Source organism: Phyllostomus hastatus, unplaced genomic scaffold (assembly GCF_019186645.2).
Source record: "Phyllostomus hastatus isolate PE091 unplaced genomic scaffold, TTU_PhHast_1.1 phas_contig_17, whole genome shotgun sequence".
In the NCBI taxonomy this organism is placed as follows: Eukaryota; Metazoa; Chordata; class Mammalia; order Chiroptera; family Phyllostomidae; genus Phyllostomus; species Phyllostomus hastatus.
Window position 1 is genome coordinate 30,151,295 of NW_025333664.1, and position 5,805 is coordinate 30,157,099.

Here is a 5,805-nt window from a genome sequence, read left to right on the forward strand (position 1 = left end):
AATAATATTTTGCCCATAGATAATAAAATCAGTTGGTAACTCACCAATTTAGGATTTTTTTTTTTTGCTAGAACTCAATGCATTTTTAAAAATAATGTTTCCCATTGTTGGAACACACCATTTGGTTGGAACATACCATTTGGTTACAGATTAAGTCAAACTTACCCACAGTATGCAACCTTGCTATTTTTCCTGGATGTGGTCTTTCTGAGAACTTGCAAGCGGCAGACTATCTGGCCCAGGAACGTTGTCCTTGTTAGGTATTTGGAAAACAGGACTACTTTTAATTCTGTGCCACCCCAAGTGTATGAGTCCAATTAAAGGTACCATAATAACCAGAACTTTGTAGTCTTTCCAGAGGTTCTGAAAGCTCATAGTACTTCAGCATTAGTGCACCTAAGAAAAGGTTACCAGAGAAAAAAAAACTAAACAATCTCTCAAATTACATCTATGAAGCACCACAAGCAGAGTACCACCCTCTAACCAAAGCTGACTTTTAACTGTGTTCAGTTATGATATATTGCAATGTTAATTAACTTTTGGGGTATGATATAGACCTAAAGATAGAGCAGGAAGTTAGGCGTGGGAAACCTATAAAGCATTATTAAACTTTTAGTCAACGATTGTAAAGGAGCACCATTACCTGCTGGGAAAGCTTTATAAATCTTGAGAGACAATCATTCATGAATGGATATAGCTTTTAGAAATACAATTTCCTTAAATATGCAATAAGAATTTAGATTCTGCATTGTGACAGGATATAAGTGATGGTGTTTCAATTGAGATTGGGACAGTTATGCATGGATTCCAACTGTAGCCAGAAATTATGGTTTGAACTCTATGAAGTACGATGAATTCATGCCATTTCCATAATTATGTATGGAACCACTGAATTTTAGACTGCAAACCCTTATTACTGATAACTCTACCCTATGGGGGTTACTGTTAACCCAGTTTACATGAAGAAAGTAGGGTTAGTAACTTGCTTGGAGTTACAAAGCTAGTCAGTATTGAAAACAGATTTTTAACCCCTGTCTGTTTTGATTTGGGAAGTGTAGAATGAGGCCAGGAAGTCTGTCTCTAATGATCTGTTAGGTTTGGGAACCTGAGTCTAGATAAACTCTAAAGACTCCTTACACTTTTTTATTTCAGCGGCACTCATTAGGCTTTAGTGGTTAGTTTATAGACTTGTTTTGATATGAAGGGAACCACTTTCGAAGTTCTTTTCTGGGCAAAGAACAATAAGGACTGCTTCATTATCTGTGCGATATATTAAAGCATTAGGTTCAATTGCATGAATGAGTTTCAGTATCATGAAATCTCTTATGGTAGTTTTATATGAATGCCATTAGAAAAATATCTGAACACAATTTTCACTTATTCCTTCCCTCTTGTCAAGATCAAAATATAGTACTAATGAGTTAAATACTTGAACTGTCTTTGTGTTCTGTGCATATATGTTAAAAGTAAATAGAAACTTAGGAGTTAATGTCTAGGTACATATATTATTCCCAGCATCAGTAACCATTTCTCCCCAAGGTCCAAATTTACATTTTATAAGTACTTTGTGGCTAAACTTAAACTACTAGATAAAGAAAACATGGCCTACTTTTTAACCAGAAGTATTTTATGACGTTTTCCTTTTCTAAAGTGCTTTGGTATTCTTCACACTTTGTGCAACCTTTAGAGACCATTATGTTTTACTGACATGCTCATGTTCTATCTTTGGAGAAAGTCAATCACAAATAAATGTATCACGATTAAATTTTGCTGAAGCCCACTATAAATAAGCCTTTGGAGCACCTGAGATTGGAAGATAAATAAACCAACTGAGGGTGGCACTGGCTGATTTGGAGTAATGAAGGGAGAAGAATTGTAAGGGTCACTTCCTAGAGGAAAGGAGGGACGGGCTGCACCTACATCAACTAGCTTGTGTTGACTGACAAGTGACATTTTTGTCCACAAAATACCTCAAATTCAAGGTTTAGAAGATATTGTCATTCATATCTAGTCTCCTCAACACTTAAGGTGACTTTTAACATGTCACTCTTAACATGAGGCTATCAAGTTACAGCACTTTTAACAAGTAGCATTTCTGCTATTCGCTGATTACTTCTCCATGATCACTATTATAAGTTGATATTAGTCAGGTTTTTCCAGAATTATAAACTTTTAACTGTTTGTCACATCACAGTAATGTGATGTATTGTGAACCTTCCTGAAGAATAGTCTCAGATTAGCTACCACCAATTAGTTCCCTGTGTGCAAAATGAGCCTTTGGGTCATTCATGGGTAAAGAACAAAAGAGGCATTCCATTTTATTTATACTGTGTTTAACAGTCTACTCTTCTTATTTATTAGAATAACTTGAGGAGCTATACATCTTTTTCTAGACTTAGGTTTAGTTAAGCCTAGGAATCAATATCTGTTTTGGCTGAAAACTCTTTATTCACCAAATATCACTGAGGGCCAGGAATAGCACTTCCTGGTTAATATATGACGTGGGCTGATTTAATAATTAATGACCTAAAATGTTTACTCAACAACTACATGCTCCCACGTCCTCAGACTCTCCCCATCTCACCTACTGATTTGTCTAATGGAGGTGAGAGAGCAGATAACTATTTTCTGACAATTACTCTGTTCTCCTTGGAGAAGCTTAGAAAATGATTAGGATCAGGATGGTAGGGCTTTTCACTTACAAAGTACTTTTTGAGTCTTCACTTTTAATCCACATAAATACAGTTTTTATACCTAAGAGCCCATCTCTACCAAGCAAGATAAAATTAGCACTCTTAAAATGGCCTAGTAACCTTAATTTGTCTCCTTTACTTAAGAGCTTTCCAGCACATTACATGTATTCTATAGCTTAAATAATCAACTTCCCAGGGCCAGACATAAAAGACTTTACTAAAAAGGTTCATCGTTAGTTGAGAAAAAGACAACAAAGCTTTGAAATATGAAATCTGATGTAGTCAAGTCAGTGAGATAATGTGTTCCTTATTTTGTTCATATCCTTTTGTGGAGCTTTTAAATATATTTTGGGGATATGATTTTGACTTAACTCCTTTTTTCTTTTCAAGTCTTGTGTGGGATTCCCGCCCCCCAAACAAACATTAGCATCAACTGCCATTTTCTAATAAATATAATATAGGCTTATTTTTTAAAGTTAGAAAATATAGAAATAAGGAAAAGAAAGCTGAACATGTCTATAATCTTCTTGGTTTTTAACAAAAATCTGATCATAATATACACGCTATTTTGTAATCTTTTCTCCCTCCAAGAGTATTAATAATAATAATAATAATAATAATCTTCATTATTATTTTTAATAGCTGTACAGTTTTTGATTGTATGGAGATATCCTAATTTGACAGATCGCTGATTGATAGGAATTTGATTTTTTTTTCAATGTTTGTTGCTATATATGCTATGGTAATAAGTATTCTTGTGAACACTCCAGAGCCTATGCTCACAGTCAATATATGTTGCTTCAAGGGACATGATAAAGACCTACTAGATTTCTTAACAATTCATTTTTCATATCGAAGCTTACAAGCTTTTAAAATCCTGACTTTTACAAAGGTTTATGGTGCTGAGCAGCATGGAGACTAGGAATCCAATTTGGAAATGGAAAATTAAGCTATATAAAGTGTATCTTGAGATGGTTCTTCCCTCAAAACACTTAGCAAGTCATTCCAGGAGTATGGAATGAATTTATGGACACCAGAGATCCCTGCATCTGAAACAAGCATTTCTCAAGAATGCCCTCAAAATGATCAGATTTGGTGAGCAATTTCAGGTTGGTCCCTAAGATAAATTAGCGCTTGTTGTTCATTGAGCTTTTCTTGGGAAGAAAGCAGCAACAGAAATGACAGCAGAAGATATTTCCACTCCTCTTATGTACCTGTCACTCCCCTTTCCTTATCTTTTCTGAATCTTCTTTAAACACACTCATAAACAATTAAACAAACAAAAAAAGAAGGCTTGGGACTCATTAAACCAAGACAAATGAAATTAGTGAATTTTAGATAAGTAAAATAGAAAGTAGGTATTTATAATTCTATACATTGAAATGTCTTTTGTTAAGTTTAGAAAATGTTAGGGGCAATCTTAACAGATTATGCTTTCTTACACTCTTCTTTCAAAAATATATACCTTGCATTATTGAAAAGGTTTCATGTTTTTTATTTTGTTTTCATAACAATTTTATGATACTGCTTTGGAAACAAGGAAATAATAAATGATTGATTCCAAGACTAATGTCAGTTAATTTTGGTACTTGATTTAGATGGCAGAGTCCTAAAGGTCTTGGCTGATATTCTATTAAGCAATTTTCAAAAGTTAGGAATTAGTGTCTTAGCTTTGGCAACAGAGTCAATCAGAATTTCCAGTGCATGGTGGTGGACAAGAAGAAAATTCTAAGTGCACAGTACATGCTTGTGAGGGTCACAGAGGTCAACTACCCAGTGTATTAAGCCTGGCACATTCTTCTGATTCTTATGTCAGATATATAAGAGGTTAACTGTAATCTCATGTCATTTTGTACAAAATGACAGGGCAAAAGTGTCTATTATTCTCCAAACACAACATCTGGGATCTACTAATAGTTGAGATTAACTGGACTAATTTTAGTTCAGTTTTCTTTAGCTTAGTTCTTAGCACAGAATAGCAAGAGATTAATGAACAGAATGGGGAGAACCTTGTTGTATCTCACCCACTAAAATACTGTATTCTTTTTGAGTACACATAAATATAAGCCAAGAAAACACTGAGTTATATGCTTCTGACCACAGATACTCTCTAAAGGTAAGGCATTACCGTGTCTAGAATAGCAAATTTCCCTCCCCCCAATTTGTATTAGAGATTACTATCTCTTCAATTTCTACCACTAAGGCCTGACAGGCTTACTACAACTTGTTACATTGGAAGCTAAATGAAGGTTTTTGGGTGACAGCATTGTACAGAATGGTGAAAGGCAAAAAAGCAATTACCAGTAAGCTTCCTAGAAAATCCTCAACAGCCTGGCTATAGCTATCAGATTACTCCTTCTATGTAGCATCATGTCAAGTAAAACCACCAAAGGTTGCTATTGGCAATGCCAAATTAAGTTTACAACAACCTGGATGCAGTAAATATTCTGCAAATGGTTCTCTCTTTGCCTACTGGGTTTGCTGGGCGCCATCTGCTGGTCTGTTGGACACAGTGTTAGGCAGATTCTTTTTTTTTTTTTTGTCTTTATTGCTGCTCTGCTTCAAGTATTTGGAAAAACTATTTTTAAAAACTTCTACCCAATGTATTTTAATCATGCAGAGGACACGTGGCAGATTGCTAAACAATTAATTGAGCCAGCTCTGTGATAGTGATATCTGATAAAGTGTATTGAAATTGTATACTTTTTCTTGTACAATGACCATGTTTGCTTTAGGAATTTGTGAATTCTTCATTCCTGAATTCCAAGTGTTGATGCTAAAAATCTCATCATCAATTTTTAATATAGCAGTTCAAATTCTTGCAATTTTTTATGTATACACATTGGAAAGGACTGCATATTGTCTTTATGACCATTCAACTGACATGCTAAGGAGAACAATAGTTTCCTTTTTTTTCTAACTATATAACCTAAAATAATGATTTTGCTGAACTTTTCTACTCTTGTAAAAACACACACAATGAAACATTACTGTCAACTCCTGATGAACTAAATGGATCCTATCTGATTCTAACGTTTCCATTCAGCAAAAATCCAACCATGTTCCCTGCTCCAACATTCAATCAAGGTCAGCTTGACCTACACTCAGTAGC